The following is a 13,198-nucleotide window of genomic DNA, read 5'->3' on the forward strand; positions in this document are numbered from 1 at the left end:
AAAAAAAAAAAAAAAAAGAAAAAGAAAATGGCAGGCTAAGAGGGAGAGGTCAGAGTCTGTCTTTTCTTTATTGTAAACTGAACAATAAGAATGACCTTGGTTGATTTCTTTCTTCTCCTGTGAAAATGTACTCACAGGCCCGCAAAGTGTTAGATGAGGTTCAAAAGAGGAGATGAATAATTAAAGAGGGAGTCATGAAAATGATAGAAAAATATAGGTAGAAAAAGAAAAATAATTATACTAATAATCAGATAAAATAATTTATAGTGAGGGCTAAATTTAGCTCAGTTATTTAGAAGTTGACAAAAAGACTAGCTTATATAATATTTACTGTCAAATACAAGGATACAGTTTATTGAAGAAGACAACTTATTGCATAAAGAATATATTACTTAAAGTCACTTATGTGTAATTCTGAGTAATGGACAAAGTCTGAAAAAGTAGTTATGTAGAAATGTTCTCTCAGCTGTTTTTTGTTTGTTTTTGAGACAAGAGTATCACTTTGTTGTCCAGGCTGGAGTGCAGTGGTGCGATCTCAGCTCACTGCAATGTCTGCCTTCTGGATTCAAGCAGTTCCCCTGCCTTAGCCTCTTGAGTAGCTGGGATTACAGGCATGAGCCACCACTCTTGGCTAATTTTTGTATTTTTAGTAGAGATGGGGTTTTGCCATGTTGGCCAGGCTGGTCTCAAACTCCTGGCCTCAGGAGATTCACCCTCCTCTGCCTCCCAAAATGCTGGGATTACAGGCGTGAGCTACCATATCCAGCCTCTCTCAGCTGTTTTTAAGTCAAGTCTTTTTTTTTTTTTAAGATGGGGTTTCACCATATTGGTCAGGCTGGTCTCGAACTGCTGACTTCAGGTGATCCGCCTACCTAAACCTCCCAAAGTGCTGGGATTACAGGCATGAGCCACTGCACCTGGCTTTTAAGTCAAGTCTTTAAAATATGTGGATAGACCTTTGAAGTCCTTATCCCTAGAGTTGGAATAGGCAAAGAGAGAAAAGGCCAGAGGAGGAAGGAAAGACCCCGATCATCTTCTCTGTCAGAGTTGCTTTCAACATGAGAAAGATAGGGTAATAAGGTGGTTTCAGAACTACCAATATTTTGCCCACATTCTTTCAGAGGCACTGTCTTTTTCTGACTCCTTCCTCAAAGGTTTGAGGGCTCCTGTCTTTCAGAGATGTGAAGACAAGTTCTCTCAGAATTCTTGAGGCCTGCTGATTCTACTATGCCTTGTGTTCCTGTAATCATCTGTCATTGTCCAGAATGAAAGTCCACCTATTTATTCATCCTTTTTTATAGTCTTATCTTCGTACCACTGAGATTTTCTTCTTCCCTTGACCCAATCCCTTGTTTAATTCCCAAGACTTTTCTCTTGAATTCTTTGAAATGTCATTTTTGTGTTAAACCTCTCAGTTGTGTTTATAAGATGTTTTTCGGCTTTCTTGTGGTAACTGAAGCCTGTCTGCCCTGGTAATTTTACCTTCCCTTTAGCCCTCTGAAGGTAACAGTAGATTTTCCTGTACTGTGGTGTGTTGGTGCTGAATCAGGGTCTTCATCCTTCTCCATTCCCAGGCTGATTCTATTCCTTTATTAGGATGGCTCTTCTGCCTAGCTTGCCTCTGTTGCTCTATGTAGTTTTTAAATATCCTTTCACACAAACATTTTCTGGTTTAGATGACAGATCAGTATGGTCAGCTTCGCCATTTTTCCTCTATCTTCTTGCAAAACCCCCTTTCCTCTGAAGTTCATGCTGTCTGACAGTGCACCTCTCCTCCCTTCGTCATTATCAGAAAAGGATCCTGTGGTCTTATTACTTGATTCTTTGTTTTTTGTTTTTCTTTTTTCTTTCTCTTTGTTTTTATTATTTTCCTCTCTGCCATTATCCTGAGGTTACTTTAGAGTCTATGTAGCTGATCCATCCAGTCCTCCTGGGCTCCTGGTTTCTTGACTTTTACTTCCATCTCTACTAGTTCTACTAGTGCTTTCATTTTTATTCCTACTGTACTTGCTTTTTGGCATTACCAACATCTTAATTGTCAACTGTCTTCTGTTTTTATTTCCTTCTCTATAGTTCTTAAGTTACACTTTTACCAGCACCCTCTACTTTGCCTTCATATTCTTCCCTTTACTGTGCTGACAAAACCCTAACCCTGGTTTTCTGTAGGCTCTCTGCCCTGTACCCAGGCTGCTAAATTGGACAAAGAAGCCCACAGCCTTGCAGATTAGCTTCCCTCTTGTATTAGTCCATTTTCCTACTGCTGTAATGAACTGCCTGAGACTGAGTAATTTATGAAACAAAGAAGTTTAATTGACTCACAGTTCTTCATAGCTGGGAAGGCCTCAGGAAAGTTATAATCATGGCAGAAGGAGAAGGGGAAGCAAGGCACCTTCTTCTCAAGGTGGCAGGAGAGAGAAGTGCCAAGCAAAGTGGGAAGAGCCCCTCATAAAACCATCAGATCTGAATCAGATCTGATGAGAACTTACACCAGAACAGCATGGGGGAACCGCCCCCACGATTAGGTTACCTCCACCTGGTCTCTCCCTTGACACATGGGGATTTTAGGGATTACAATTCAAGATGAGATTTGAGTGGGGAGACAGTGTACCCATGTCACTTCTCTTTCTTTATTGGGTCTTTAGAGATACTGTAGGTAAATGCAACAAGGTGTCCTGAATTGGAGACTGGCACAGAACAAGGACGTTGTTGGAAAAACTGATGAAATTTGAATAAACTCTGAAAGATAGGTAATAGTGACGTACCAATGTTGGTTTCTTAGTTTTGACAAAGTTTTGTGTAATATAACTTGTTAACATTACAGGAAACCGATGGTACTTTCTGTATTACCTTTGTAACTTTTTAATCTATAATTATTCCTAAAGTTTATTTTAAAAAAAAAAAAAAAAGCTCAAACCCACCCTTATCATCTTGTCTGTCATTTGCCTACTTCTCTGAGAAGATTGAAGCCATCAGTATGATGAATTCCCCTTACCTTCCTTTATTTTTGTTTTCTGTTGGTTTATTTTAAAATTATTTTTAATATAATTTTTATAGAGACAGGATCTTGCTATGTTTCCCAGCCTGGTCTCGAACTCCTGGGCTCAAGCAGTCTGCCTACTTCAGCCTCAGTGCTGGGATTGCAGGCATGGGCATGAGCTTAGGCTCAATTTTCTTTTAAATTTCCCCTATCCCCTTCAAAGAAACCCTACAAAAATAACCTTGGAAGGGTTTTAAGTCATGTGGATCTACTTTCCTCTGGTTACAAATAGATAGGAGTAGTTTTTTGTTTCTATTTGTTCTGTAAAGCCCTCATACTTCCTGCCTTCTCAGAGACTTCATTTTACATCATGCTTTTGCTGAATTATTTCTTCACCTTTTGGTGCTGCTAGTAATTTTTCATTGGGGATATATCTAAAATTAAAAAATGGAAAATTTCCTTCCATTCTACTTTATTTCTCTTCTCTCTTCCACAGCTAAGATTTTTATTTTTTAGATAGAGCCTTACTCTGTCACCCAGGCTGGAGTGCAGTGGTATGATCTTGGCTCACTGCTTCCTCTGCCTTCTTTGTTCAAGCGATTCTTCTGCCTCAGCCTCCTGAGTAGCTGGGATTACAGGTGCAGGCCACCACACCTGGCTACTTTATTTATTTATTTTTAGTAAAAACGGGGTTTCACCATGTTGGCCAGACTGGTCTCCAACACCTGACTTCACGTGGTCCACCCATTTTGGCCTCCCAAAGTGCTGGGATTATAGGCATGAGCCACTGTGCCCCGCCTCACAGGTAAAATTCTTGAAAGAGCTGACTGCATTTGTGGTCTTCCCTTTCTCACCTCCCAGTCATGCTCACTCCATTGAAATCTGGCTTTGTCGCCCACTGCACTCCTAAATGCATTTTTCCAGGTAATCAATGAGTTCATTTTTGAAACCAATGAAGAATTTTCAGTCTTCCGCTTTTTTGACTTAAATATTTGAAACTGTTTTTTTCTTGTAGAGACTGTCTCTCTCTGTAACCCAGGCTAGAGTGCAGTGGTGCCATCATAGCTCACTGCAGCCCTGAAAAACTAGGCTCAAATCATGCTTCCGCCTAAAGCTGGTACTAAGGCGAGTGCCACCATACCTGTCTAATTAAATTTTTTTTTGTTTGTTTGGTAGAGACGAGCTCTCACTATGTTGCTGAGGCTGATCTCAAACTTCTAGCCTCTGGTAATCCTCCTCCCTCAGTCTCTTAAAGCTTTGGGATTATAGGTGTGAGCCACTGCACCTGGCCTAATATTTGAAACTTTTGAATACTTCCCTTAAAAAAAGTGTACCAGTACCATCTTTGTTGTATGCACAAATTAGAAACTTAATAGGAAAAGAGAATTGCTTATAGTCCTACCACTTAGAAGTAAGTATTAACATTTTGGGGCATATCTATACGTATATATCCAATGCATTTTAAAATGTTTTAAATGTAATCATATTCTCTGTATTCTGTAACTTGCCTTGAACACTTAATATGTTGTTGGTAACCTTTCATGTCAGTGAAATTTAGTTACTTATCACCTTACTCTTCGCTACTAGTATTTAGATCGAATTCATTCTCCTCCAGATAACTAGCCTCAGTGATCTTTCTAAAGTACAAATTTTATCTTGCAAACTTTCCTGCCCAGGTCTTTTCATTTCCCTTGGAATATGAAATGCAAAGACTTTTGTTATGTAACCACTGTTTTACCAGTCTTCACATGAGCTTTTTTATTGAACAAATTGATAATCTCCCAAAAGAACTTAGGTCTTTCTCCTTTACTCTTCCCTGCACCTTCCCCTCTCCCCCTTTACCCTTAAAGACTGCTTCATTCTTAGTATCTGGCTTTTGGAGTCCTTTTTGTGCGAACTGCTTAGCTTTTCCCTGTGCCTCATTTCCTCATCTACAAAATTGGGTCAAAGAATCTGTGTCAAATTAAGAGAATACATTTAAAGCACTTTGAACTCTTAGTAAGTTCATAGGTTAGCTCTCAATAAATGCTAGCAAATACTATACTTCAACAGATCTGAAGTGTTATGCTTTCTCATTTTTGGATCATCTTCCCAGTATTCCCAGAGCTTACTTTGCATAGTTCATTGTAGTCCTTACCACATGGTACTCATTGTTTTTTATTTAGACTGTCACCTCAAGGGCAGGGTTGTCATTGTATTCCTTATTCATAATGCATCCAGGTAATCTGGTTAGGGGTTACCAGATAATAGCAGTATCCATTAGATTTTTATATTGGATCAAAGAAAATATTTCACGGGATCTTGTTTGGAAAATCTACTCTATATATTTCTGTATATGAAGTGTGTTATTCTGCAGAAGAGGTTGGGCCTAGTTGTACAAGTTTGGAGACTGGGAGAGCTCAGGACATGGATTCTCTGGCCCTTCAGGTGGCCAGTGGTAGTAATGGCTTTTAGCTTTTTGCAGTTTGGAGTTTAAAAAATAAGCAAGTTGAGGCTAGGCACCATGGCTCATACCTGTAATCCCATGACTTTGTGAGGCCAGGGAAGGTGGATCACTTGAGGTCAGGAGTTTGAGACCAGCCTGGCCAATATGGCAAAACCCTGTGTCTACTAAAAATAAAAAAATTACCTGGGTGTGGTATTGGGTGCCTGTAATCTCAGCTACTGGGGAGGCTGAGGGAGAAGACTGACTTGACCCTGGGAGGCAGAGGTTGCAGTGAGCCGACAACACGCCACCGTACTCCTGTCCTAGTGACAGGATGAGACTCTGTTTAAAAAAAAAAACAAAAAAAAAACCGGAAGGTAGCATACCCTTTTCCCCACTCCCAAATACCCTTTGTTAAAAATTTTAAAAAGAGCAAAGCAAATAAACCACGGTGTATGCCTATAGTTTCAGCCACTGAGGAGGCTGAGGTGGGAATATTGCTTGGGCCCAGGCGTTTAAGTCCAGCCTGGGTAACAGTGAGACCCTGTCTCAAAAATATAAATGTTAAAAAATAAATAAAGGAGTTTTATTTTGTTTTTTAATGAAGAGGTCCTATAACTTTTGAGGATTTGATATTTCTACTAGGTTGAAATTTATTTTAAAATACACATAACAAGATTTCAAAAGTACAAAAAGGTAACTCAATGGAAGATAGATCTTGCCCACTCCATACCCCCAGTTCCTCTTTCTAGAGGACTGTCACTTAGGTGAACTTTAATTTTCTACAAAGAAATCATATTATACATTAAGTAACTGTGATTTAGAAGGCTGTCTAGTAGGGATAAAAGCATAAACATATGGATAAAAAATTATTTATTGCAGTATTATTCATAAAGGCAAAAAAGCGGAAGTCAATCAATTTCTATGGAACAATTATAAAGTCTTTTTTTTTTTTTTTTTTTTGACACAGAGTCTTGCTCTGTTGCCCAGCCTGGAGTACAGTGGTGTGATGTTGGCTCACTGTAGCCTCTGCCTCCCAGGATCAAATGATTCTCGTGCCTTGGCCTCCCACGTAACTGGGATTACAGGCATGCACCACCTTGCCCAGCTAATTTTTTGTATTTTTTAGTAGAGACAAGGGTTTCACCATATTGGCCAGGCTGGCCTTGAACTCCTGGCCTCCACTTGATTCGCCTTCCTTGGCTGTCCCAAGGTCCTGGGATTACAGACATGAGCTACTGTGCCCAGCCCATTATACAGCTTTTAAAAACCGCAGCTTAATTCTGTATCTGTTTATTAGAAGTTTGTCCATGCAAATATATTGAGAGAATTGCCTGTCTCAGAATAAGGTATATAGTGTGATTCTGGCTTTATAATAGCAAATAGCCAATCTCCTCTCCCCCACCACATATATGTGAACACGTTTTTCTAAATGTAAAGTATGGAGGGATACACTCTATTCTAGGCTATTAACATGTTTACTTCAGGAAATAGGAATAGCAGGGAATTAACATGTTTACTTCAGGAAATTGGAATAGCAGGGAGGCAAGAGTAATTATGCACTTCTTGGAGGTCAATATGGGTTCTATTTTAGATATAGAGAATGTGATAAGAATGGTACCTCAGGGGGAGAAAACTAGAGTCAGTGCATTTGAGTTTAGTGAAAGGTTTGGGCTAGAGATTTCTACCTCTGTGGTCTTTCTCTTTCTTCCTGTATCAGCCCGTACAGTGATTGCTTAGGCTTTGTTCTTGTTCTTAAGATTTCTGATTTGGGGGTAGTCTTATTCCAATTTTTCGTTGTAACTCTATGGATTCACTTCCATTAAATCTTTGTCTTTCTATTCTGACTTCTCTTCAACTCAAGGTCTTTTGGATATCTCCTCAAGCCCCTTGCATTTATTTTGTTCAAAACCATCCTCAATATCGTCCTCTCAAATTCGTTTCTCTGTTTTCTGCTTCCTTTTAAGCTTTGTAATACAGATTTGAAATGCATCCTATAGATTCCATTCCATTCCTATATCCTGTATTTTACACTTTCCCTTCCAGAGGGAGCAGTGCTTTTACTACTTTGGGAAATAGTTTATGGAGTAGGTGTTTGAATAGATCCTTGGTTTTGTACGAGCCATTCTAAGGTATGGAGGTCGGGCGTCTGGGGGAAGGGTATGGTATAGCAGAACCAAAAAAGAAGGAAAATGCAATGAACAGTAGGAAGTTCTCATTTGGCTTTGAGTTGGGAGGTAAAACAATAGGAGATTGAGTTGGGGAGGCATGGGTTGTCAGATTGATGGTAACCTGAAATACTAGGAGTTTTGACCATATATAGTAGGTTTGATTAGACTTTTTTAGGGAAGTGTAGGCCAGGTTCAGAAAGGTACTTTGGGAAAATGGGTCTTGAGGCTCAGCCGGGGAAGCAAATGAGGACTTTTACAATAATAATCCAGACATCCATTAATAGAGTTTGGATTATAATGAAAGAGGAATGCAAGAGGAATCTTGAAAGAGAAGTAGGCTAAATTTGAGACAAAATGACTGGGTATAAGGGATGGAGTAGAGAGAGTTTCAGATGATCTGGGCTTTTGAGACTAGCTGAGCAGTAAACTGAAAACAGTAGTATCTTGATCAGTCAGTGATCTCATGCCACATTAGTCATGGGAGGAAAAAAAAAATCAAATTTGTAATTGATTGCAGGGGTAGGATCATCTCTCCCAGCCAGTGGCCAGTTAGAAATTTGTGGACAAATTTTTAATTGTTGTTAAATTGACACCCCTACTTTCTGCATGCCCGCTTTGCCATTCCGTGATTTAGAGGGAAATAAAGATGAGAAAAGAAATACCAGGATGGTGCTGGTAATGGTGGAAAAAGGAGGTAATAGTTTCAACAAAAGATAATCTACAGAGACAGGATAGCATGGTAGAACACTGCAGATTCTGGTTCAAATCTTAAATTGCTTTATAAATTCAAAGCACTTTTCTTTTCTTCCTTTTCTTTTTTGTGACTGGGTCTGGCTCTGTTGCCCAGGTTGGATTACAGTGGCGTGAACAAGGCTCACTGCAGTCTCGACCTCCTGGGCCCAAGCAATCCTCTCACCTCAGCCTCCAAAGTAGCTGGGACAACAGGAGCATACCACCACGCACGGCTAATTTTTGTATTTTGTGTAGAGATGGAGTTTTTGCTGTGTTGTCCAGACTGGTCTTAGACTCCTGAGCTCAAGTGATCCGTGTGCTTCAGCTTCCTAAAGTGCTGAGATTATAGGTGTGAAGTACTGATCTGGCCACCAGAGCTGTTTTCTAAAGGTCGCAAGTCTTCTAGGCATTTGAACTGAAAATATTTGGATAGTTGGGGTTTAAAATGTTGCTCTAAGCTCCTTTTAACACCTCATTATATCCTTAGAAAAGACTATTCAGGGCTGGGTGCGGTGTTTTACGCCTGTAATCCCAGCACTTTGGGAGGCTGAGGCAGGCAGATTATGAGGTGAGGAGTTCGAAACCAGCCTGACCAACATAGTGAATGAGCATAGACCTCATCTCTGCTAAAAATACAAGAAAATTAGCTGGATGTGGTGGCTGGCACATGTAACACCAGCTACTCAGGAGGCTGAGGCAGGAGAAATAGCTTGAACCCGGGAGGCAGAGGTTGCAGTGAGCTGAGATCACGCCACTGTCTTCCACCATGGGTGACAGGCAGAATGTAAGACCATGCCTCCAGTACATGTAAGTACATTAAACCTGGGCTCATTGAAATTGATTTGAAGGAGCTGTCTGGGATGGGCAACTCAGAGTTAAACGAATATAATATTTTTAAGTGCTTAAGTTAGATTTCTCCAGCAATCACGCCTCTTAGATTTCCTGGTTGGAATCATAAAGAATGAGCAGAACGCTGTTCTGAGTAATGCAGGTCTCTTTATTTGATCACTTGGTTTATTAATTATTTTTAGTGTTTTAAAAAATTAATATTTCAAGCTTTTATTTAAATGCTGTGATTCAGGATGGATTTTAGATCTTGTTAAAAGCAGCCACATCCATGGACTGCACAGTCCTCAGAAGCAGCGATCTGCTCTTTTAGCATATCTGTTCCAGCTTTAATCATCTTCAACTACACAATGTATTCAAAGTTTCTTAATTCCTTTTTTTTTTTTTTTGAGACGGAGTTTTGCTCTTGTTACCCAGGCTGGAGTGCAATGGCACGATCTCGGCTCACCGCAACCTCCGCCTCCTGGGTTCAGGCAATTCTCCTGCCTCAGCCTCCTGAGTAGCTGGGATTACAGGCACGTGCCACCATGCCCAGCTAATGTTTTGTATTTTTAGTAGAGATGGGGTTTCACCATGTTGACCAGGATGGTCTCGATCTCTTGACCTCGTGATCCACCCGCGTTGGCCTCCCAAAGTGCTGGGATTATAGGCGTGAGCCACCGCGCCCGGCAAGTTTCTTAATTCCTATCCCAGTGGAACTAGTTTAGATGAGCCCTAGACCAAGCCATCTGCTTAAATGCTTCTGATGCAGTCCTCTAATTTTGCCATATCTGTCTTATCCCAAGGTTTCACATCTAGTAAGATGGAAGACTTGGCAAAACGTGCAGGTTTTTTAGCTTTGATTCCTACTGTCCAAGGTGTTCTTCCTTCAGCCTCTTCGCTTCTTCACTTTCCTCCTCCCATCAGATCCAAAGAGATCAATATCATCATGAGGTTTACTATCTTTAGCCACTTCCTGTAGTGTCTTCCACATCCGCAGGACCATACTTGCCCAAAGCTTTCTTCACTTCTGGCCTTTTCCTTTTGTAAGACTCGATGTGATTATACCAACATATAATGACAACGTGTGACACAAGTCAGAAGGCAGTGGGCCGGACACTGCTTCAAATACTGCCACATCTGCTTGTGATGGCACATACCCCTTGATGTAGCTATTGTCCACCAGGTAATTGTTGAACATCTGGAGGCTGGAGGGGCTTTTCAGGTCCCCAAAATCCATGGCATCAGCTGTATCGGAGAGCTGGGGAGCAGGAGAAAGAGAGAGCACAAGTTGTGGGCACCCTGTGTTGAGAGAATAAAAAGGTATTCTTAGGTTTTTAAGAGTTCTTCAGAAATCTTTAGGGGCCGGGTGTGGTAGCTCACGCCTGTAGTCCCAGCACTTTGGAAGACCGATGCAGGCAGATTTCTCTCTTCTCTTCTTTTTTTCTTTTCTTTTTGAGACAGAGTGTTATTTTGTCGCCAGGCACCAGTCTGGAGTGCAGTGGCGCGATCTTGGCTCACTGCAACCTCTGCCTCTCAGGTTCAAGCATTTCTCCTGCCTCAGCCTCCCGAGGAGCTGGGACTACATGCACGCACCACCACGCCCAGCTAATTTTCGTATTTTTTCTTTAGTAGAGACGGGATTTCACCGTATTGACCAGGATGGTTTCGATCTCTCGACCTCATGATCCACTCGCCTCGGCCTCTCAAAGTGCTTGGATTACAGGCGTGAGCCACAGCGCCCGGCGCAGGCGGATCTCTTGAGGTCGGAAGTTTGAGACCAGCCTGGCCAACATGATGAAACCCGTGTCTATTAAAAATACAAAAATTAGCCAGGCATGGAGGCGCATGCCTGTAATCCCAGCTTCTCAAGAGACCGAGGCAAGAGAATCGCTTGAACCCGGGAGGCAGAGGTTGCAGTGAGCCGAGATCGTGCCACTGTACTCCAGTCTGGGCAATAGAGTGAGACTCAGTCTCAAAAAAAAAAATCTTTACATTAGGAAATAATTTTCTTCCCTCCTTCCTTCCTTCCCCCCTCCCTCCCTCCCTCCCTTCCTTCCTCTCTTTCTTTTTTTTTTTTTTTTTTTTTTTTTTTTTTTTTTTTTTTTTTTTTTTTTTTTTTTTTTTTTCATTCAAACTCAAAGTCAAAGGAAATAATTTTCTTATGGAAACCATGTTGTAAATGATGGTTGAGTTCCCAGCTCTAGACATTAAAAAAAAACTTCTGAGCTTTTAATGGTTGTGCATTGTGGTAGTTTTGCAGTACTTAAAGATTTATAGGTGCAGTGATAAAGTGGACCCAAACAGGATTTCCTTGTTTATTGTTGTTCCTTAGATGCTGCTTGAATCCAGGGCTTCCTTTATAATACAAAACTGCTGCCTTGTAGGGGCTATATCTGTATCATTTGTGTTAATAGTGACCCTGGAGCTTTGTACTTTCCAGAACCTATGTGGGCATATGTGATTGCCTTGTAAGTTAAAGGAAGAAAAAAATTAAATCACTAACAATGAGTTTAGTATTTTCACAAGTAGCAAATACTTTGAAATTTAGTTGAGATTTATCTGCTTTATATATTCAGTCTAATTTAAATCCTCGCTTTATAAATTCAGAGCCATTATTCAGTGCTCCAAAATCCTCTACGGGTTTGAATTTAAAACATTTGGCTAGGTGGGGTTTAAAGTGGTGGTAAAACTGCTCCTTCAGGATGTTTAGTATTAAAAAAAAAACTTAGAGTGAGTGTAGCCTCTACAGCTCTATTTGTCCAAGCAGGTCTACATACTTTTAGAAAACACACTGAATTGATTTATGTTACAAAAAGTCATCAGGCCAATTTGTAAGCAGTGATACCTGCTTTAGTTTAACAATGGGCACCTTGCCTGGGGTCTGAACATTGCTACCTTGATAAGTCATTCATTTAGAATGTACCATAATTTTAATGGAATCTAACATGTGTCAACTATAAGATTAATCATTTTGTGCATTACTGAGAAATCATACTACCAGGAAGACACTGGCACATCTGACACAGACTTTTCTTGTTAGAATTATCTTATTATTATTTTTTTTAAAAAAGGCTCTTTTAAACTTACGTAGCAAATAAGAATGGATTTTTATTATGTAGTATATCCTTTTATTGCATGTATGAAAATGAAAATAGAAGTAAAATAAATTTGTTAAGATAGCTCTAAAATTTCTGGGTATTTAGAGTCTGACTTTTCTAAATCATTTTTGAACTTGGCGTTGTAGAAGTCTCCTGTTTTGTTCCTCCCTCTCCCCACCAGTCATTCAAAGTGTTGGTGATGCAGTAGTTAAGGGAATGCTCTATTATTTTGACATCCATTAAAAATTTAGTCATTTGGCCGGGCGCGGTGGCTCAAGCCTGTAATCCCAGCACTTTGGGAGGCTGAGGCGGGTGGATCACGAGGTCAAGAGATCGAGACCATCCTGGTCAACATGGTGAAACCCCGTCTCTACTAAAAATACAAAAACATTAGCGGGGCATGGTGGCGCGTGCCTGTAATTCCAGCTACTCAGGAGGTTGAGGCAGGAGAATTGCCTGAACTCGGGAGGCAGAGGTTGCGGTGAGCCGAGATCGCGCCATTGTCCTCCAGCCTGGGTAACAACAGTGAAACTCCTTCTCAAAAAAAAGAAAAAAAAAATTTAGTCATTTGATGCTTGCGAAGATCTTAAGAACAATATAAGCTGTTTAATTTTTAGCCCCTCTTTATACTTCAGGGCTGCTGCATGTGGCCACATGGGTTGTGCAGTGTCATGTGTCAGTATCATAGCAAACCATAACAGACTTCATTGGCTGTGTGTTCCCCCCCCTTTCTTTCTGAGGTCCTGTAAATCACTTGGAATCATTCCTTGAATGATGAATAGTTACTTCACAATATTCCATTGCTGTATTTGCTTTTTTCTATTATATAATAAATTTAGTTTTGGTACAGAATCATATATTTTGAAGACATTTAAAGCATCAGTTTAAAAAATTGGCCTTTGTGGCCGGGCGCGGTGGCTCAAGCCTGTAATCCCAGCACTTTGGGAGGCCGAGGCGGGTGGATCAC

The 13,198-nt window shown here is 40.5% G+C and overlaps 1 protein-coding gene and 1 pseudogene across 4 annotated transcripts in view; one reads left to right on the forward strand and one right to left on the reverse strand.

The window, feature by feature from the left end:
- The window catches only part of LOC108294621 (GRB10-interacting GYF protein 2-like), a 99,814-nt gene that overhangs the window by 20,797 nt on the left and 65,819 nt on the right, over positions 1-13,198 (forward strand). The window lies entirely within an intron of this gene.
- Positions 9,355-10,590, reverse strand: LOC108294623 (annotated as a pseudogene).

Source organism: Cebus imitator, unplaced genomic scaffold (assembly GCF_001604975.1).
Source record: "Cebus imitator isolate Cc_AM_T3 unplaced genomic scaffold, Cebus_imitator-1.0 Scaffold592, whole genome shotgun sequence".
NCBI classification, from domain to species: Eukaryota; Metazoa; Chordata; class Mammalia; order Primates; family Cebidae; genus Cebus; species Cebus imitator.